At 35.8% G+C, this 23337-nt stretch overlaps 1 protein-coding gene across 24 annotated transcripts in view; it reads right to left on the bottom strand.

The window, feature by feature from the left end:
- Positions 1 to 17276, bottom strand: part of TRIQK (triple QxxK/R motif containing) — an 86624-nt gene extending 69348 nt beyond the window's left edge. For 7 of the 24 annotated variants that reach the window (XM_021089115.2, XM_085022060.1, XM_021089116.2 and 4 more), the window contains exon 1: positions 17147 to 17276. The gene's annotated coding sequence lies outside the window, so the exon portion shown is untranslated. Of the gene's footprint in view, positions 1 to 7538; positions 7584 to 16637; positions 16751 to 17144 lie in introns of those variants that run through there. The other 17 variants (XM_085022066.1, XM_085022067.1, XM_085022062.1 and 14 more) reach the window with 6 other exon arrangements.
- Positions 17277 to 23337: the final 6061 nt, after the last annotated feature.

Raw genomic sequence — 23337 nt, 5'->3', positions numbered from 1 at the left:
AAAGCAACAAGATAAAAGCAACAAGTTATGTGTAAAGAAACTCCCATCAGGCTATCAGCTGACTTTTAGCAGAAACTCTGAAGTCCAGAAAGGTAGTGGCACAATATATTTAAAATGATGAAAGAAAAAAAAATAAAAACACCAATAACCAAAAATATTCTAATGGTATGGCTTTCATTCAGATTTTTTAGAGAGATCAAACGTTTTACACAGACAAGCAAAAGCTAAAATAGTTCAGGACCACCAAACCAGGTCTAATAGATATGTTATAGGGACTCCTCTAAGCAGAAAAGGCCATGACTAGAAATATGACAATTATAAAAGTAAAAATCTCACTGACAAAGGTAAATATACAGTAAAGGTAGTAAGTAGATCAACCACTTATGAAACTAGTATGAAGATTAAAAACAAAAGTAGTAAACTCATCTCTATCCAAAATAAGTGGTTAAGGGATACAAAAACAAAAGTATAATGTCCAAAACACTGAAAACGGTGGGGCATGGGGGAGTAAAAATATAAGGTGGTTGGAATGCCTTCACACTTAAGAGATCATCAACTTAAAATAATCACACACAAATATATACTACACATATACATATGTGTGTATATGTATACAAGTTGTATATCTGAACCAACATAGTAAACATAAACTAAAAACCTAAAATAGATATATGCACAAAAAAGGAGAAAGGAATCTAAGCATAACACTAAGATAACCATTAAATCAAAAGGGAATAAAGCAAAAGAAGGAAAAAAAAAAAACTACAGAAACAATCACAAAACAATTAATAAAATGGCAAAAATTACATACTATCAATAATTACTTTAAAGATACATCTGAAATTAACACATTATAAATCAACTATACTTAAATTTAAAAAAATGAGTTTATTGGTTACCAATAAAAAATAAATAAATAAATAAGACTTTAGAGTTTAATAGACTTAAAGCTCCAATCAAGAGACATAGAATAATTTTTTAAAAATTAAGACACAAATTCACATATATATTTATATATTGACTACAAGAGATTCGCTACAAATCTAAAGACACACACAGACTGAAATGAGAAAATGGAAAAAAATACTCTGAAAATTGAAAGAAAAAAGGCTGGGGTAGCAATTTGACAACAGATAAAATAGATTTTAATAACAACTGTAACAAGAGACAAAGAAGACATGACATAATGATAATGGTATCAAAATAACAAGAATATATAAAAATTGTAAATATAAATGCATGCAATATGAAGCACCTAAATAAGTAAAGCAAATATTACCTCCTATAAAGGAAGAAACTGCTAGTAATACAGTAACAATGGATGCCTTTAACGCCTTAAGGTAATCATCCCAATAGAGAAACACTGGCCTTAAATGACACATTAGAACAGACAGAATTAATACATACACATAGGAGCTCCCAATGTGATACACACACACACAGTGGAATACTACTCAACCATTGTAAAAAGGAAATCTTGCCAAAGCCAACAAAATATATGGATCAAGACACTATTATGCTAAGTGAAACAAATCAGATGAAGGAAAAGATCAATACTGAATGATCTCACTTATAGTGGAATCGAAAACAACAAATGAAACAAAATTAAAAGAGACATAGATACAGAGAACAAATGAGTGGATATGAAAAGAGAGGGAGGTGAAGATGTGGGTGAAATAGGTAAAGGGGATTAAGAGATATAAGCTCCAGTTATATAATAAATAAGTCATAGAAATGTAATGTACAGCATAAGAACTACAGTCAATAATTTTGAATGGGGACAGATGATTACTAGAATTATTGTGGTGATATTTTCATAATGTATGCAAATGTCAAATCACTATATGGCATATCTAAAGCTGATATAATATGTCAACTATATTTCAATAAAAATAGCTTGCAATTTCAGACTATTTTAAAATAATAATGATAATTCAGGTCAAGATTCACAATATGAAAGCATAGACTTTTAAAAAAATGTAACTGCAGTTCCCATAGTGGCTCAGCAGTAATGAAACCAACTAGTATGCATGAGGACACAGGTTCCATCCCCGGTCTCTCTCAGTGGATTAAGGATAGGCATTGCTGTGAGCTGTGGTGTAAGTTGCAGATGGGGCTCGGATCTGGCGTTGCTGTGGCTGTGGCAAAGGCTGGAGGCTGCAGTTCCAATTCGACTCCTAGCCTAGGAACTTACATATGCTGTGGATGTGGGCCTAAAAAGACAAAAAAAAAAAAAAAAATAGTACTGCAAAAGAATAAAGTTGAACTCCTATTTCAAACTATACACAAAAATTAATTGAAAGTGAATCATAAACCTAGATGCAAAGGCTGAAATTATAAAACGCTTAGAAGAAAATATAGGAGTAAAACTTCATAACCTTGGGGTTGGCAACAGTTTCTTAGACACATACAAAAAAGCACAAGCAACAAAATAAAAAATAAAACCACTTTTGTGTTCCAAAATACATGATCAAAAACTGAAATGACAACCAACAGAATGGGAGAAAACATTTGCAAATCATATACACAGAATAGATGAAGAACACTTACAAAAATAAAAATACAAATAACCCAGTCTAAACTGGGCAAATGATTTGAATAGATACGTCTTGAATAAATAAATACAAATTGCCAATAAGCACACGAAAAGACATCCAACATCATTTGTCATTAGGGAAATTCAAATCAAAAATCACAATGAGTTAACACCTCATACTCACTAGGCTGGATATACCAAAAGACAGACAGTAAGAAGTATTGATGATGGAGTTCCCGTCGTGGCACAGTAGTTAACGAATCCGACTAGGAACCATGAGGTTGCGGGTTCGATCCCTGGCCTCGCTCAGTGGGTTAAGGATCTGGCATTGCCGTGAGCTGTGGTGTAGGTCGCAGACACAGCTCAGATCCTGCGCTGCTGTGACTGTGGCGTAGGCTGGTGGTTACAGCTCCGATTAGACCCCTAGCCTGGGAATATCCATGATTAGACCCCTAGCCTGGGAATATCCATATGCCGTGGGAACAGCCCTAGAAAAGGCAAAAAGACAAAAAAAAAAAAAAAAAAAAGGTACTGATGTTTACGTAGAGAAACTGGAACTTTTTTATATTGCTGGTGGGAATGAAAAACACTAGTCATTCTGGAAAACACTTTGGCAGTTCCTCAAAAAACAAAACATAGAATGACCATATGACCAAGTAATTCCACTCCTAGATATATACACAAGAGAAATGAAAATATTTATTCATATAAAAACATGTACACAAATGTAAATAGCAGCATTACCCTTATTTGGCCAAAAAGTGAAAACAATTCATGGTGAATAAACAAAATGATTCCATATAATAAATATCATTCCAACATTAAAAGGAATGAGATACTGACACACAGTACAACACATATAAACTTTAAAAACATTATTCTAAGTGAAAACCAGCCTTTCATAAAGGTCCAAATAATCCACAGTTCCTATTTATTCTCTTTATATGAAATGTTCAGAATGAGAATATCTATAGAAAAAGAAAATAGATTAATGGTTACTTAAGGCTGGAGGTGGGAGCAGAAGAGATGGGCAGTGACCAACATTGGATATTTTTGAGGTGATGAAAATATTCTAAAATTAGTGGTGATGGTTGCATAACTCTGTGAATATGCTCAAACCACTGATATATACATTTAAAAATGATAAATTTTATGAATGTGAATTATATCTCAATGAAGCTGTTTTTAAAATAAAAGAATAATAATAATATCAATCTGAAGTCCTTATCTAAAATGTTTGGGCCAGATGTGTCTTGGAGATGTATCTTGAAGAATACAGAAAGGTATTATGTCCCATACCTACCATAACTACATAACACTCCTAGAGGAATATGGGGGCAACACATCAACACTTCAGAGCAAAATCTTATCAATATTGACACAGACTGGAAAAATAAATACTACATTAAGGAACCACTTGTCATTTCAACTCTACTATGCCTCAAATTAGCTTGTGGAAAACATGGAAAAAATTGAAAATGAACAGTGGGTGTTGGACCCTTATTAATGATAATGATTAATAATAGTAACAATATCAGTAGTTTCCTTTTACTGTGTTAAGTATGTCACATATATTGAAGGATTCTCAAACATTCCTACAAAAGTACAATTAACCTCATCTAGGAAAGCTGGGTTTTCTAATGATTAGGTGACTTTTCCAAGTACGCACCATTAAGAAAAAAGGCAGCGATTCGAACTCAAGTCAATCTAATCACAGAGCACACTCAACGTTCCTCTACAGGAAAGAACGTATTCAGATTATTCACCTAAGATATAGACTTTACATCTGTAAAATGGAGAGAAGTAGCCTTTTACATATATCACAGAAATTACTAAAAGGATGAAGTGAGATCATTTCTATGAAAATAATCTGTCAAATATAAATGTGTATGTAAATATCATCTAGGGAGTTCCCGTCGTGGCGCAGCAGTTAATGAATCTGACTAGGAACCATGAGGTGCAGGTTCGATCCCTGGCCTTGCTCAGTGGGTTAAGTATCTGGCATTGCCGTGAGCTGTGGTGTAGGTTGCAAGACGCGGCTCGGTCCCGCATAGCTGTGGCTCTGGCATAGGCTGGTGGCTACAGCTCTGATTCGACCCCTAGCCTGGGAACCTCCATGTGCCGCAGGTGTGGTCCTAGAAAAGCCAAAAAGACAAATAAATAAATAAATAAATATTATCTGGAAAACTATTTGCATAATATATTTAAATTAAGCCCTAAAATGGTACAGTTTTTTGATATTTGGTTTTCTTCGCTTGAGGTTCCCAGGTTAGGGGTCGAATTGGAGCTACAACTGCCTGCCTATGCCACAGCCACAGCCACACCAGATCCAAGCCGCATGTGTGACCTACACCACAGCTCAGGGCAACACCAGATCCTTAACCCACTGAGAGAGGCCAAGGATCGAAACTGCAACCTCATGGTTCCTAGTCGGATTTGTGTCTGCTGTGTCATGACAGAAACTCCATAAAATGGGATAGTGTTAATCAAATTCTATACAGGTATTCAAAATAAATGTTAATAAATGTTGTAATAAAATAAATCATATTGGAAGACATGCTAAGGATTAATGTAAACATTGTTTTTTAAATATCCTAGAAAATTTCAATACATTCAAGTGATCCATAACTGAATTTCTATCATCTCAAGTTTTGATAAAGCTTATATACATATAAAAGTGGCACCAGTGTTCATATATACCACATACACATTATGTTTGGTCTTAAAGCAGGTCTATGTACCTTGGAAAAGCCAGACATTATTTTAATTTACAGGTAACTTTCTAATCTCTTGAAAATTTAAAATGATTTCAGTGTATTTAAAAGCTTGCTCACAAAAGTTTACATACCATATATATTTCTAGGATAATTAGGGGATTGTTTACACGTCCTCATTCAAAGAAAACTTGTTATAAAAATATAACATGAATGGGGATATCCTGGCAACTTTTGTTTCATGAGGATTTAAGTCACAGCATGAAAGAGTTTTAGGTGTGTTCCCCTTGTGGCTCAGTGGTTAGCAAACCCGACTAGCATCCATAAGGATGCAGGTTTGATACCTGGCCTCTCTCAGTGGGTTAAGGATCCGGCGTTGCCATGAGCTGTGGTGTAGGTCACAGATGCGGCTTGGATCCCGTGTTGCTGTGGCTCTGGTGTAGGCCAGTGGCTACAGCTTTGATTAGACCCCCTAGCCTGGGTACAGCCCTAAAAAGACCAAAAAAAAAAAAAAAAAGAATTTTAGGGAGTACTGTTTTGAAAAATTTAAGACTGGAGTTCTCACTTGGTGCTGTGGGTTAAGAATCTGACTGGATGGCTAAGGTTGCTGCAGAGGGGCAAGTTCAAGCCCTGATCCAGCACAGTGGGTTAAAGGATCCGGCATTGCCACTGCTGTGATGTAGGTCACAGCTGCAACTCAGATTCACTTCCTGGCCTGGGAACTTCCATATGTTGTGGGTGTGGCCATCAAAAAAAATTTTAAGAACCATCATTTTAAATGCTAATCTGATTGCATCTAAATAATCATGCTGCTCTCTAGTTTCAAAATCTGAAATGGATCCTCCTTCCACATGAGATGAAAATTGTTCTGCTTGACATACAATAGCCTTCTCGGACTGGACTAGTGGGTCTTTATTGCCTCAACTCCAGCCACGTTTTCCAAACTTTGTTCCAGCTACTGAATTTCTTTCATTTCCCAATCACAGGACCCTACTGACAGCTTTGTGGCTTTACCAATCTTGATCTCTTTGCCTCCATGTTACCTTAGCCCTAGCCTAATCTACCTTGAATTTACAGGATCCTTTAAAACCTCATTTCAATGCCACTTTCTCTGTAATAAGATACCTGTGCTTGCCAAATATTTGGTGATTAAATGATTAACACATAACTCATTTATTAAATGTACTACATGCTTATCTCTATGCACACACAGAATTTTGGCATCCATTAGTAAAGTGGTCATTATTCCTTACAGTACTAAAGTATTAACTGATTTTACTCTTTGTAAATGATATTCTAAAACCTTTACATGAATTTTGTTTCATTTAAACCAAAAAGATGAAAAAGAGAAAATCTAGATTATAACATATAAAGTATAATAGATTCTTGATTTTTAACCCCAGTCCACATAAGACCAAAGATATGCTAAGGCAAGTAGAACACTGAAGAGCCATAATTGAGTAAATTTAGGTCTCCTGAATAGAGAAGAAAGTTTCAGTCATACACATTAAAGTTCATATAATATTTAGGTCAGGAGATGCAACCCTTTTCTGTAAAGGGTCAGATCATTAACATTTTAGGCTCTAGAGGTCAAGAGGCAAAATCAAGTTATAACTCCCATTTTGTCACTGTGATTTGTTGTGCTGAGAAGCAATGCAAAGCAATGAGACCACCACATTTACATCTGTTACAATTTCTCAAAAATGATATTTTAATGCAAAAGCTTCTATAGATAATATGTAAACAAATGAGTGTAACTGTGTCCAAAAAAATATTTATAAACAATTAAAGTTGGAATTTCATATAATTTTCACTTGGAAAATATCATTGTTTTGATATTTTTCAGCCATTTAAAAACAGAAACAATTGTTGGTTCATGGGTCCTACAAAAAGAAGTTAAATGTGGGTGGATCCCAGCTCAGTTTGCTGGGCAGTGGTTTAGGTACATTTTTTAATCTATTCATACTCTTCAATTACCAGACTTCAACTCTGGCAAAATAAATCAGACGATCACAAAGTTTTATTTTTTATTACTGGATTAATTTTTACATTGTATATTTTCACATGCAGTTTTTTAAACATATGCCATCAATTTTTAACTAGATTTAATATAATTATTTAAAGATTTAAAGCCACCTCTATATTCTAGGACTCTAAATATACCAATATATCATCCATTTTGCTTTTTATATACTATGTCTTTTGTATTTATATTGTATCAGCTCTGTATAAATTATTGCATGTCTTTTTTTTCCACCAAAAGCAAAAAAAGATGTAGAGTTCCTTACATACTCACAAGTGGTTTTCTGTTGCTGTCACATGAGAAAGACGAACTGCATGAAAAAAAAAAATTTAACTCTAAAAATGTTGCTCTGTTGTCATCTGGTACTTAACACCACAGAAAAGAAGCCTGAGACCAGCTTAAATTTTGTTTCCTGATGCTAATATGCTATTTCTCTCTTTCTAGATATATGAAGACTATTTCCTTTATCAATATAATTTGGCATATTTTTATAGTGTGTCTCTCTGAGTTGTCACAACTATATAAGAAAAATTCTGCCATACATAGGTATTTTTTTAGGTGAGAAAAGTTTTATTTCCTGTTATCTTTTTATTACTTTTAAAAATATGTTCTGTTCTCTTCTTTATAAACATTATCTACCTTTTTGTCTCTGCTCCAGAAACTCCAAATGTTCATATAGTGGACTTCATTCTTTTTTCTCTATATACAATCATCTTTTCATGCATTCGGTATTTTAGTTCAGATTACATTTCAAGTCTATTCTCCACACATTAAATTTTCCACATTAAAATCAATTCTGCTCTTTATTGCCTCAAATATGGACTTATGTTATTGTGGTAGACAGAGTAATATTCCCCCTCAAAAATATCCAAGTCCTAATTCCTAAAATTTGTGAATATGTTATCAAACATTGCAAAAGGATGTGATTAAACGAAGAACCTCCTGAATTATCCAACTGGATGGCTTTATGTTGTTAAGTTTTCCTAGCTGTGGTTTTAAGTGTACTTGACACAGAATAGTAAGAGAGATGCGGATGTTTCTGGCTTTGAAGATGGAGGAAGGCAGCCGTAAACCAAGGAATGTGAGCAGCGTTCAGAAGCTGGGAAAGGTGCCAAGAGCCCCCAGAAACGAATGCATCCCTGCCAATACCTTCATTTCAGTCCAGTGAAACCTGTATCAAACTTCTGAAAAGTATAAGATCCTGAACTTTTAAGTCACAAATTTGTGGTAGTTTGTTACAGTAGGAATATAAAACTAATATAGTTTTACTCTTTTTAGTTTCTTTGTCCTCTTTTGGCTCTACCATATTCTCGCTCTTTTTGTTTGTTTTTTGTTTGTTTGTTTAATAGTTGCACCTGTGGTACATGGAAGTTCCCAGGCCAGGGACTGAATCTGAGCTGCAGCTGTGCCCTATGCTACAGATGTATCAATGCTGGATCCTTCAATCCACTGTGGCAGACCAGGGATCGAACCTACAGGTCCACACAATCTAAACAGTCCTGTCAGATTCTTTACCAACCGCACCATAGTGGGACTGCCCTTATTCTCTGAATCATTGTTCTTTTCATATGGAATTCTATCCATTGAGTCCATGTATTCCTGCATGTGTTAGATGTCAAAGAATCTTCTCAGATATTCTTCCTTAAAATTCTTCTCAGATTTTCACAGGTATGCCTATGCATATTCTGCCAATTTCCTTTTTCTTGGTTTTGTGGTGTTTTTTGTTCTGCTTTATTTATTTCAAATGCTCAATTCATCCAGAAAATTCTGGCACTGAAAGAGACCCCATAGATCATTTCTATAAAGCCCAAGCTTTTGTAAATGTGTATATGTTGGAAGATGAGGGGAATGCTGAAGAGAGGAGAGGAGGGAGTTCCTCTCGTGGCTCAGGGGTTAATGATCCCGACCAGGATATATGAGGATGTGTGTTCGATCCCTGTCCTCTCTCAGTGGGTTAAGGATCCAGCATTGCCACGAGCTGTGGTGTAGGTCGCGGACTCAGCTCGGATCCTGCGTTGCTGTGGCTGTGGTGTAGGCTGGCTCCAATTCGATTCAACCCCTTCCTGGGAACTTATATATGCCATGGGTGTGGCCTTAAAAAGCAAAAAAAAAGGAAAGAAAGAGAGGAGAGGAGAAAAAGAATAGACTTTTATGAACAGACAAATGCAAAATGGAATCAGGAACTGGGAGATTCTTTTTAAAATTATACCTAAAAAAAAAAAATTTCATATACCCCTGTCCAGAAAGATTCAGTGCTACAGTAAATCGCTATGCATATTGGGAATTCTTATAATACTCAAGCGTATTTTTCAGAAAAAAAAAATGATAGAAAACCTTAAATCTTGAAACCTTTCACAGATAAGGAACTTGATACCTCAAAACATCATAAAACCCAAAAAATGATGTATCTACTGCTAAAGCCAAGTCTAAAACTTTCAGTCTAGTGTACCTTCTACCCAGTATAGGTTATAAACTGTCATTTACAATTGGGATTTTTGTCTCAGTTATCCATATATTTCTTATTCTACATCTTGCAATACTTGAATTTTTTAAATTCAAGTTATGTAAAAATGCTTTTTAGGTTAAATGATCATCCTTTTGTCTTGGTCAAAATTTTAAACTGCTCAATCTAATTGGTCTTTAATTTTTGCAACTATGTCATGCATAATACTACTATAGAAGAGGCAAGCTACTATATTCCTGCTGTCATTCTCCATGTTCAATGGCTTGAAAAACATGAAACTGACAAGGTCCTCTCAATTATGGATCTGTTTCTACGCTGTGATTCAACAAAACAGTTTATTAAACTGCTGAGTACTGAGTATCTTTCTATTGCTGTTGTTTAACATTTTGAAACTAAAAAGTCATCTTTTCCTTTTCATGAAAATATATACCTATCTTACTCTATTGTTGCAAAGACACTTAACCAGTTCTATCACATAAGAAAGAATTAAATGTGCAAAATATGTGTGAAAATATTTAGCTCCAAGATTCTATGATTCTTTACATGTTTAGCATGTTCAGTAAGGATATGTTATATCTTAAGGAAATCAAATATGATAAACTATGTATCACCATTTTCCATTAATATCATTTTAGTCATTCTAAGAGAATACCAAAAATAACTATAGTCTAAGCAGACTTTTTTAAGACCTTCACATTTAGAGCCAAATCTATTGACAACAAAAACATGGTACATATTCAAAAGATGAATGGATAAAGAATATGTGATATATATATATATATATATATATATATGTATATATACAAACATACACACACACACACACACAGTGGAATATTAGCCATAAAAAGAATGAAATCTTTCCATTTGCAACAGCATGAATGGACTTAGAAGGTATTGTGCTTAGTGAAATGTCATAAGAATACTGTATATTATCACTTATATGTGGAATTAAAAAATAAAACGAATGAATATAACAAAATAGAAACAGATTCACAACAGTGAACAAGCCAGTGGTTACCAGTGGGGAAATAGAAGAGGGAAGGGGCAAGATGGGGATAGGAGATTATGCGGTACAAACTTTACACAACAGAAGGAATATAGCTAATATTCTACAATAACTTTCAATGGAGTATAATCATTATGCTGTACAACTAAAACTAATATAATATTGCAAATCAACTACACTTCAATTTAAAAAATAAATGGGAGTTCCCATTCTGGCTCAGCGGAAACAAACTTGACCAGTGCCTATAAGGATGAAAGTTCAATCCCTAGCCTCTCTCAGTGTGTTAAGAATCCAGCGTTGCTGCAAACTGTGGTGCAGTTTGTAGACACAGCTTGGATCCCATGTTGCTGTGGCTGTGGCATAGGCCAGCAGCTGCAGCTCCAAGTCAACCCCTAGCCTGGGAACTTAAAAAATAATAATAAAAAAAGTAAAAATAAAGAGCAGAGAGTACAAATATAGTACATATGAACAAAGACTGAGGGAAATCTGTCCTAGTCCCATGTTTCTACATATAGAAACTTCCAATAGAATAGTCTGCAGATGATCTTGGCATTAGAGTAAGGGAAGGAAATTTTTCATGAAGCTGGCGGACCTCTACATCATACAGTATTTAGCACCTTTAAACTTCAGGGTTCTAAAAGCAAGCAGCTTTCCAAAACCAGACAAAGATACCAGGAAAAAAGAAAATTACAGGCCAATTTCACTGATGAACATCAATGCAAAAATCCTCAACGAAATACTAGCAAACCACATCCAACAACACATTAAAAGGATTGTACATCATGATCAAGTGGGATTCATCCCAGGGAGGCAAGGGTTCTTCAATATCTGCAAATCAATCAGTGTGATACACCACATTAACAAACTGAAGAATAAAAACCATACGATCCTCTCAATAGATGCAGAAAAAGCCTTTGACAAAATCCAATACCCATTTCTGATAAAAACCCTTCAGAAAGTGGGCACAGAGGGAAAATACCTCCACATCATAAAGGCCATATATGACAAACCCACAGCTAACATCATTCTCAATGGTGAAAAGGTGAAAGAATTCCCGCCAAGATCAGGAACAAGACAAGGATGTCCACTCTCACCACTACTCTTTAACATAGTTGTGGCAGTCCTAACCACAGTAATCATAGGTAAAAGAAATAAAAGGAATCCAAATTGGAAAGGAAGAAGTAAGACTATATTTGCAGATGACATAATACTATACCTATAGAATCCTAAAGACTCTACCAGAAAATTGTTAGGGCTCATCCATGAATTTGGCAAAGTCGCAGGATACAAAGCTAATACACAGAAATCGACAGCATTTCTATACACTAACAAAGAAATATCAGAATGAAAAATTAGGGAAGCAATCCCGTTTACCATCGCATCCAAAAGAATAAAATACCTAGGAGTAAACCTACCTAAAGAAACAAAAGTCCTATACTCTGAAAACTATAAGACACTGATGAAAGAAATCAAAGATGACAAAATAGATGGAAAGATATACCATGCTCGTGGATTGGAAGAGTTAATATTATCAAAATGACTATACTACCTAAGGCAATCCACAGATTCAATGTGGATTCCTATCAAATTAGCAAGGACATTTTTCACAGAACTTGAACAAAATATTTTAAAGTTTGTTTGGAAGCACAAAAGACCCAGACAAACCAAAGACATCCTGAAAAAGAAAAATGGAGCTGGAGGAATCAGGCTCCCAGACTTCAGACTATACTACAAAGCAATGATCATCAAAACCATATGGTACTGGCATGAAGACAGAAATAGAGATCAGTGGAACAGGATAGAAAGCCCCAAATTAAACCCACACACCTACAGCCAACCAATCTATGACAAAGGAGGCACGAGTATACAATGAAGACAAGGCAGCCTGTTCAATAAATGCTGCTGGGAAAACTGGACAGCCACATGGAAAAGAATGAAATGAGAACACTCCCTAACAACATACACAATAATATACTCAAAATAGATTAAAGACCTAGATATAAGACCAGACACTATCAACCTCTTAGAGGAAAACATAGGCCAAGCACTCTCTGACATAAACAACAGCAACATCTTCTCAGATCCACCTCTTAAAGACAATAAATAAAAACAAATGGGACCTAATCAAACTTAAAAGTTTCTGCACAGCAAAGGAAACCCTAAACAAAACAAAAAGACAACCCACAGAATGGGAGAAAATCTTTGCAAATGAATCAACTGACAAGGGATTAATCTCCAAAATTTCCATACCAAAAAACCAAACAATCCCATCCAAAAATGGGCAGAAGATCTAAACAGACAGTTCTCCAAAGAAGACATACAGATGGCCGAGAAACACATGAAAAGATGGTCAACATCACTCATTCTTAGAGAAATACACATCAAAACCACTCTGAGCTACCACCTTAATCCAGCCAGAATGGCCATCATCCAAAAGTCTACAAACAAGAAGTGCCAGAGAGGGTGTGGAGAAAAAGGAACCCTAGCACACTGTTGGTGGGATTGTAAATTGATGCAACCACTGTGGAAAGCAGTATGGTGATGCCTCAGAATACTAAAACTAGAAGTACCATTTCATCCAGCAATCCCACTCCTGGGCATCTACCCAGAGAAAACCACGACTCGCAAGACACATGTACTCTGATGTTCACTGCAGCACTCTTTTCAATAGCCAAGACATGGAAGCAACCTAAATATCCATCAACAGAGGAGTGGATCAAGAAGATGTGGTACATATACACAATGGAATATTACTCAGCCATTAAAAGGAATGAAATACTGTCATTTTTAGCAACATGGATGGACCTAGAAATTATCATGCTAAGTGAAGTCAGCCATACAATGAGACTCCAATATCAAATACTTTCACTGACATGTGGAATCTGAAAAAGGGACAGACTGAACTTCTTTGTGGAGTAGATGCTGAGTCACAGACATTGAAAACTTACGGTCTCCAGAGGAGACAGTTTGGGGGGTTGGGGGATGTGCTTGAGTTGTGGGATGGAAATCCTGTGAAATTGGATTGTGATGATCATTATTCAACTACATATGTGATAAATTCATTGAGTAATAAAAAAATAAATAAAATAGAAGCAAGCAGCTTTTAATGATATTATAATAATTTAAGAATACCCCTACATATTTAAAATAGCCCACCATTTGATAGATTTGAGGCATTACCCAGGCTGAAAAACCCATGCACTAGATTAGCAGTCCTGGCCTCAGATCCAACTCTGTATTCACAGCTTCTCAACAGGGGAGTTATTTGATGCATAGCTGAAATCCAATGGTCCATTTTATTCCAGTAGGTAGAAATAACCTATTATAAACCTGTAAACATTAGAGGTTTGCCTTCTTTTACTTCCCTCTTTGCCCTGAATCATGCAGGCCAGCAGTACTTGTATCCACGCTGCAAACTGACATTTTCTTTCACTGGACTAGGTTCTGTGAAAGGGAAGTACTAATACTCATTTTCTGGTGTCTTGCTCAAAGAACAATGTCCAATCAGTTCTGCAGCAACAAAGCTGATAGTGCAAACTCCACCTGTGTGATTACAAAGTTTAGAGAAGAAAAGAGGTAGTATTTTTTGAGCCCCTAAAACTCTAAATCCATTAGAATTCTCTTTCTAATCAATTTGTCTTTATTCTAGTTTCTTCACTAGAAGTACAATGAGTTAAAAAAGAATCAAATACCAAACAACACTTTGAATAAAATTCTAAGTGCTAAGAAACAACAGGTGCTCCTAAATACATTTAGGTTTATTACAAAAGTATTATATTTTTCACTTTTCAATATATTCTCTATCCAGTGATAATATCTACTATAGATGCTCACTTTTATTGATAAAGCTAGATAAATACAGATTAGGAAATAAAAGAACTCTATTTACAGCCTTCCTTTTTTTTTCTTTTCCTTTTTCTTTCTTTTTTTTTTTTTTTTTTTTTTTTTTGTCTTTTTGTCTTTATGTCTCTTTAGTGCTGCACCCGCAGCATATGGAAGTTCCCAGGCTAGGGGTCTAATCAGAGCTGTAGCCACCGGCCTACGCCACAGCCACAGCAACACAGGATCCGAGCCCCGTCTGCGACCTACACCACAGTTCAAGGCAACGCCGGATCCTTAACCCACTGAGCAAGGCAAAGGATTGAACCTGCAATCTCACGGTTCCTAGTCAGATTCGTGTCTGCCGTGCCACAACAGGAACTCCCAGCCTCCCATTTTTAATACAGAAATCAAGAAAAGAGCCAAAGTGGAACCAAACACAATATTTTTTTTGGCCATGGGAAATTAAAATGATATAAAAGGTCATCCACTTAAGTAAAGAAAAGAGTTCTAGGAGTAGGTAATGATATTTCAGTGGCACATACTAAAAGTAATCAGCTTTTCTTTGTCCCAAATGGACTTTAATAGAAGAGAAGGTTTATGTACTTAATGTTTACCTCAAAAATGCAATTTAATATTTTTCCCAAAATATTTGACAATTTCTCTTTTTGTTTGCTTAAATATAAAAATATTATTTCAGATAATGATCAAAGGGTGTCTGAAATAAAATACAGTTTACATGGTTTTGACAAATGGCAACAATTATTGAGCATTAAAAAATACTAACAAAAAAAAAAAGGCGTGGGAATTGACTAAAGACCCTAACCTAAGGGAAACTATGGTAAGGTGCACTATGGAAAAAAGGAAAGAGACCCAACTTTGCTCCCAGCCAAGTATTTTGGATATAAATTACTCAGTCACTCTTTAGAGGCCAGGTAGGAGGGTAATTTCCTTAAAGCTCAAGAAGCTGATCAAAAACAGATGTTCTTTACCCAGGGTCCACTTATGCTTCTAATTTTTCCCTTAGAAAAAGGGGAGAGTCATTAGCTTCCCTTGGCTTCTCAAAGTGGTATATGACACCAAAAAGGTCATTCATGGTTGAATTAGAAGGTAATCTTTCCCAATTCTTTCAGTTCTTTTAGGCTATGTTTATATTTGAAAAACTAGTGATACCAAAAAAGAAATATCATGCAAGACTTCTCAGGTACTACCTAACCAAAGACAGAATCAACAAGAGATCATATAGACAAAAAGAAAGTGTAATCTGTAACAGTTTACATCTCTGTAGATCATTACTTTAATAACACTTTTCCAATCAATTATTCCTCCTTACTGTTTTTATAAACAAAGGACATCTAAGTATCTCCACTTTACAGATGAGAAAACAGTTATGAGGGCTATTGCCCACGGAGAAGTATTTCCTAACTCTGCCAGATGCTGACTCCTAGGCTAATCTTCTTCCCAGTGACAACAAGCAGGACAAGATTCCTTCTCAGGAGATTTACACAGTAAACCTAGCAGAAGGAAGTAAAAGCAGACATTTAGCTCCTTTTTGTTTTCTCTCTGGAATGTTTGTTCTGCTGAATCATTTGGGGCTAAAAGATCCGGGCAAAGAAGAGATTTGAAAGGGCTATCTGTGGTTACTATCTCATAGTTAATCATTAAATGTGAGCCAGCAAAGCAAAAGAGGGCTTTATAGGCCTAGTACCATCCCTCTCCACAACAGGGACTGAAAGGGAAATCACAATTTAGTACCTGCACAATAATGAACTGCCTCAACTTCCTGAGAAGCTCATTGATTGGGCTCAGACAAGCAGCAGCTATTAAAAAGAATTCCAGGTGGAAGAAATCAGATCTCCTATCCCCCTTTTCCTAATCATCCATGTGGACACCAACATCCTGTTGGTTCAGGGATTCACCAAGCTCTTTTCCTAAAGACTCATCCCAACCCCCACACTCCTGGCAATAAAGCCACCTCATGCTGCTTGAAGCCCTTCTCTGCACATGTTTTGGTCTGCAGATACTTGTTCATTTTAGAAGCGGAGGCAGAGGAAAGTGTTGAGAGGAGTTACCTGGAAGAGGGAAGGCCTGAGAGTTAGCTAAAGACGCAAAGAGCAGCTCAGTGAAATTAGCAGACGCGAATTAACTGACAGCACTAGGCAGCCAACCTCTAGCCTAGAGGAAGGCCTCGGGAGTGGGTGGGACTAAGGTTTCTAGGGCCCAGCAGACCGCGACAGACACGCTGGCAGGGCGGGAATCGAGCGTGTCTTAGCAACCGCAGCAGCCACTCCCACCCACTGCCTGTATCCCGAGCCCGCCATCCCCAGCCCCACCAAAAAATTCCTGCTCTTCGGGATGGGGTCCTTAAGTAATTACCGTACCTACGGGTTTACCATGTACCGGGTTACTCCTCTTCCAGAATCCCCCCCTCCACCAAGCCCGCCCAAGTGCCGCTCCCAGAGGCGGATCGAATGTATCCTAAAACACATTGGGGCCCACTAAGGAAATGCGCCCGCTTTCGGTCCCGGACCCCGATCTTCCCTGGCAGGACCTCCCCAGTCCCCTCGCCGGACACACACACCTCAGCTCAGCCAACGCAAGGGCCAACAAACTACGTGTCCACCTGGAAATGTTGCGATCGACGGTCCTGTCACTCAGAGGAAGGGGGCGGGAGGAGCCTGCTGCACACCCCTACTCCCAGAGGGCGGTATGGAAAAAGAGGCGGGGCTCTACAGAGAGAGGCTGGACCAGCTTTAACTTGCGCTCCGATTGGTCGGTCTCTCTGCGAGGAAAAGCGAGAGCTCTGTGGCATTCCTTCCTTTTGACGAGATTGCCAAGCTTTGATACCTGTCTCACTAAATGACTGTAGTAACTGAAAATAAGGACTGCAGCTTATTTTATAAATATAAAATACAGAAATACGTGATTTTGATTGCTGAACTTTTCTCACCTGATGGACATACACACACACGCACTTCCTATCCACACTCTCTTGGGAGCATCCCTAGATAGAGGGATAAACCCTCTCTGAAAACAATGTTGTTTGCAAATTCAAGCTTTTAACAGACTGATCAGTTTAGTAAAGGTGATTCCTGAAGCCTGACCAACAACTAAGTTTTGGAGGTTTGTCCAGGTATTCAGTTTTCACACCTAAAAAATGGGAATGAAATATTGTTATTAGTTATTATTTGGAAAGCATTTGACAATTAAATGATTTATACCTTATATAAACCTCACAACACCCAATGAGAGATGTTGTCTTCAGCCTATAAAAGAGGAAACTGGGGATGAGAATTATATTGATTTGGTCGTTCTGCAGTCATTATTTTTATACTGTGGTTAAATGAATTTAAATTTCTTAAAAAATATATGCGACTTCCAATTTATTTTTTTCTCTGCTGATATATAAGCCACTTTCCTCTAGGCCAGGCCGTCATATCTTTAAAAACAAACACACAAACAAATGAAAACCTTGAGAAAGGAAACAGCATACAAAAAAAGAGGAGACAAGTATTAATAGACTTAACTAGAAGGGTCTCTGAAATCTTCCAAAGTATCAGGGCCTGGAATTGAGTCTAAAATGTAATTTTATTTCTGTCCTTCTAAATCTTTTGTTGGACTCCAGTTTCTCTTCCAGAAATAAAGGTAGTGTTAAATGAGATTATCTTAATACTCTTAACCAGAATTGCATGAGTAGCTTTAAAATAATAAAAATCCTTTTACTTTATTCCAATAGAGTACCAATAGTTAGTATATTATACAATAGTGTTTAATTCTATATTATAGCAGAAGTGTTTATCTTGTCAGATATAGTAGTAGGAAACGAAATTTTTAAAACTAAAACAATGCCTCTGGACAAGTGCTTTGAGATTCAATGAAAATGGCCACTATACTATGACGAAATTATTAGAATTAAAAAAACACACATCCCAACTGCAGATCATTTTATCCTCTTGTCCTGGTGAATTTCCAAGTTCTAAAAGTTTGCTGGCTATGAATTCCTCTGTACAAAAATGTTGATTTGTGGAGTTCCCGTCATGGTTCAGTGGTTAATGAACCCGACTAATATCCATGAGAGCGCGGGTTTGATCCCGGGCCTCGCTCAGTGGGTTAAGGATCTGGCGTTGCCTTGAGCTGTCGTGTAGATTACAGATGTGGCTCTGATCCCACATTGCTGTAGCTGTGGTATAGGCTGGCTGCTACAGCTCCAATTTGACCTCTAGCCTGGGAACCTCCATATGCCTTGGATGCAGCCATCAAAAGACAAAAAAAAAAGTCGATTTGTATGACTCATGATTCCCATTGTTTCTTTAATCTTTTAAAAATATTTGGTTTCACACTAAAAAGAATGTTATCTGATTATATATTAATAAGTACAATATATAAATAAATACTGTAATATTTAAATAAAAATGGTGAATTATTTACTTGAATCCATTTTCAATTGCATATCATGTAAGTATAGCAAATGTGTTAGTTTGAATATTCTCATATATATGAGATTATACATTTAAATAAATGTATTGTCTCCATGTAAATGTGTAATCATTGAAATAAACACAGCTGTATATTCCCCATAAGTAGAGTTCCAGATGTTTGGACCATATATATTCAAGTTTCTGGAACTCTACACCTTGGTGTCTATTTAAACATCTAGTGAAAAACAGTGTGCTACATATACATAGGAATAAATTTTCAAACTGTATCAACAGTGAGGTAATAAGGTTAGAATAGTGAGTAAGGAGTCTGCCAATGAACTTTTTATCTTGAACATATTCTTATGAGAGATCTTGTCCTTGCAAATTGTCAGCAAGTGGTTTACTGATCTATAAAGTAGGCACTAGCCAAATTACCCTGCATGAATATAACTACTGCAAGAGTCTTGCAAGCAGCTTTCAAAATAATTAAAGTCCAAAAACTGTTTCAAATTAAACTTTAATAGTCTCCACTTTCGTGTAGGACATTATCATGTTTTCCATGTCTCAATTATTTATTTTTCAGTTCATGATTCTTCACCAATATTTGGAACACATATAATCTAAAATTCCCTCATAGGCATAAATATATATTAGAAGAAATTATGACAAATATACTAACCAAATACCAAATAAAATACATATAGGGACAATGAGCAAGAAATAAATGGCTTCACAGAAAATTAAAACTTCCAAAAAAATGTTATGTATATGCTTATTTCTTTATCATATAATGACAGATTTTTCATTTAGTTAAATTTATGGTAAAAGAAATGTAAACTAGAATCTAATAATTACATGTGCTAACATCTTTGGTCTAGATGAATGTGCATATAGATTGAAATTTGAAAGAATCATTTTGGATCAATTTGCAGGTTTTATAATATTGTCAAAATGTATTAAATTCATTGACTACATTAAATTAAGAAATATAATATCAAATTACTTAATCTTGTTCAGCTGTCTTAAAGTTTGCCTTAAATTTTAAAAGTTGGATTATCCAAATTTACTTTCTCAGTTGCTGGAACTGGCTGCCTGGAATTAGTCAAACACATATATCACTATTCCGATGGGAACAGTCAGGAGGAGATTTGGGTGAATTTCATTTAAAAATTTTAAGAAATGATTTTTCATGTAAGTTTGTTTAAGAAATGACTATGATCTCCAGTCTATGCTTGAAAGTCTTAGTTTTAATCTATTGCACTCTATTTAGATCACTTAATAAAACCTGGGAAATAGATGGGCTTTCTTAAAGAAAACTTTCCTTTTCAAAACTCGGAACATTAATAAACTTTAAAAATATCTTGTCAATTTGTATAATATTTGAAATTACAGTTATTAGCCATATGTAGAATGTAGAAAGTAGTCTATGAAAAGAACTGACCTACATTATTAAATACATATTTCAATTTTTGTTTGCTTTTTGAATAGTAAAATGCAGTATCTCTGAAATTTAGAAAAAAGACCTCAAAATATTCTTCAGATGATATAATAACATATGCAATTATTTTGTAAACACAGAAAAATGTGGGTCACATATTTCAAATATTTTGAGGATTTAATTTCAAACTTACAGTTGCCAGATATTTCTTTAACGGGCAAATGACATATACATAAAAAGCACACTTGCAGCCAGTTAAAAATATTCACATTTACTTTTTTTCTCAGTTTATTGAGCATTTAACATTGGGTTAATACCAATGACATACTTCATGAACATTTCTGAAATCTGGATGCAGCTTATAATTCACTGATAGATTTTCTCCTTAGTGATACAGATAATAATATGCAGCCCTTGTGTATTACTGCCCCAGTTTCTCCAACTCCAGTATTCCAGAGTCCCCTTACTATGCTTCAGTTATTTCTTTGCTCATAGTCACTCACCACTTTTTAGTGTAATTTATACATAATTTACTTATTTACTATGTGAATTGTTTATTATCTTTCTTCACCTCGGAATGTAAGTTGCTTGAGGGTAGAGATCCATTTTGTCAGTTTTATTAATTGCTCCCTAGTGCCTGAATCAGTGCCTAGCTTCTAATAGGCACTCAACAAATTCTTTAATTAAATTAATTGTTGTGCATCACTATAATTGATTTAATTTCTTAATCTAGTCTAACACATAAATATGCCCCAATTCCTGCATCTATTGTCCTATGATAGTGCTTTGAGACTGATTCTAGGTGTGTTCAATAACGAATAGTTTTATATGAGTTTCCTGGTGTACATTTGCAAGAGTTTCTCTTTGATTTATAATCTGGAGTAAAACCACAAATTTGTAGAATGCATGAACATTCTAAATAAAAATATAATACCAAATTGTTTTTCCAAGGTATTGTATTTTGCCTTCCTGACAGAAATATTTCTGCAATTTAAATGTTTTTCTTTTCAGAAAAGCAAATTTTGGCTTTGTTAATTTTCTCTAAAATTTATTTACTATTTCATTGATTTCTGCTTTGTTATTTCTTTTTTTCTACTTAATTTTCTTATTTTTCTATGTCCTTATGGGTGTAAACTTTAAAAATTAAGTTAAACTTTTATTCATTAATAATACAAACATTTAAAACCAGAAAATTATCTCTAACAAGCATTTTAGTAATACCCCATAAATTTTGATATGTTGTGTTAATATAAGCCATTTGGAAGTCAGAATTTTTTTTTTCCTACACCTGTGACATATGGAAGGTCCTGGGCCAGGGATCAAATCTGAGCTGCAGCTGTGACCTACACCATAGCTGTGGCAATAAAGGATCCTTAACCCACAGCACTGGGCTGGGAGTCAAACTTGTGCCTCAGCAGCAACCCTAGCCACTGCAGAGACAATGCCAGATCCTTAACCTGCTCTGCCACAGTAGGAACTCTCTAAAAATATTTTTAAATTTTCCTTTCTGTGAGTTTTTCTTTTATCACCGTTATTTGTTTAGAATTCTGTTGTTTTGTTTTCAAGTATTTGAGTAAATATCTCATAAATACCTTGTTACTGACTTTTAATTTCACTACATTTTGTTAAAGAAAATACTCTATAAGATTTCCAGCTTTTGAACATTACTAATACTTATTTTACAGCCTAGCATATGGTTTATTTCAGTGATTACTCTTAGTGTACTTAAAAAAGAATATGGGAGTTCCAACTGTGGCTCAGCATGTTAAGAACCTGATGTGGTATCTGTGAGTATGTGGGTTGGATCCCTGGCCTTGCTCAGTGAGTTAAGGATCCAGCATTGCTGCAAACTGTGTTATAGGTTGCAGATGTGGCTGGGATCTGGCATTGCTGTGGCTGTGGTGTAGGTTGGAAGCTGCAGCTCTGATTCGACCCTAACCTGGGAACTTCCATATGCCACAAGTGTGACTGTAAAAAAAAAAAAAAAAAAAAGAATGTGTTTTCTGCAATTGTTGGAGGTAGTTTTCTATAATTCTAGGATTAATAGTATGTATCCTTAAACGATTGTTAAGATTCATCAATATTATATCCATTAATATTGTGTATTTAACAGTGATTTCCCCTATTCCCCTTTGTTCTTCCTTCACACTACCCTCAGTTTTCTCCCCAGCTCCAGCGTTTGAGAGCTGGAGCTCACAGTTTCACATTTCACACATAATACCTCACACTTCCCATTCAGAAAAGACACTTCACAAATGTGAGAAACTTGTAACAATGTAATTCTATTTATTGGCTGGCTCCCTCAAACCATCTTTTGTCTTATTGTCAGAAATGTTTCTTTTAAATGAATTATAAAACTTCAACTTTAAATGTAATTACTTTTGACTTAGCTTTTTTGTTTTTGTTTTTTTGCCTTTTCCTGGGCTGCTCCCACAGCATATGGAGGTTACCAGGCTAGGGGTCGAATCTGAACTGTAGCCACCGGCCTACGCCAGAGCCACAGCAATGCAGGATCCAAGCCGCGTCTTCGAGCCACACCACAGCTCAAGGCAACGCCGGATCCTTAACCCACTGAGCAAGGGCAGGGATGGAACCTGCAACCTCATGGTTCCCAGTCAGATTCGTTAACCACTGCGCCACGACGGGAACTCCCCGACTTAACTTTTTTTAAGGAAATTAAGGAATTATCTTTTTATATTTATTCATAAATGTATCAGTTCTGGTACATTTTGTTCTTCCTGACATTTTCAATGGCAACAATTTCCTTCATATCACAAAATCAGCAACACCAAGTATGTTGATGTTACTTCCTCTCAGCTTTCATCTGTCTTTCTTTCCTCCAGTTGTTGCTTTTTTTTTTTTTTTTTCCCTTTTCTTTTTGGCCATACTCTGGATCAATTCAATTGTCTTTTTGCC

The sequence above is a fragment of the Sus scrofa genome, chromosome 4, assembly GCF_054392235.1.
Source record: "Sus scrofa isolate SSC_HxYL_T2T_F1_AM1 chromosome 4, Sscrofa_HxYL_maternal_Yorkshire_Landrace_v2.0, whole genome shotgun sequence".
NCBI lineage: Eukaryota > Metazoa > Chordata > Mammalia > Artiodactyla > Suidae > Sus > Sus scrofa.
This window is presented reverse-complemented; position numbering and strand designations above follow the sequence as displayed.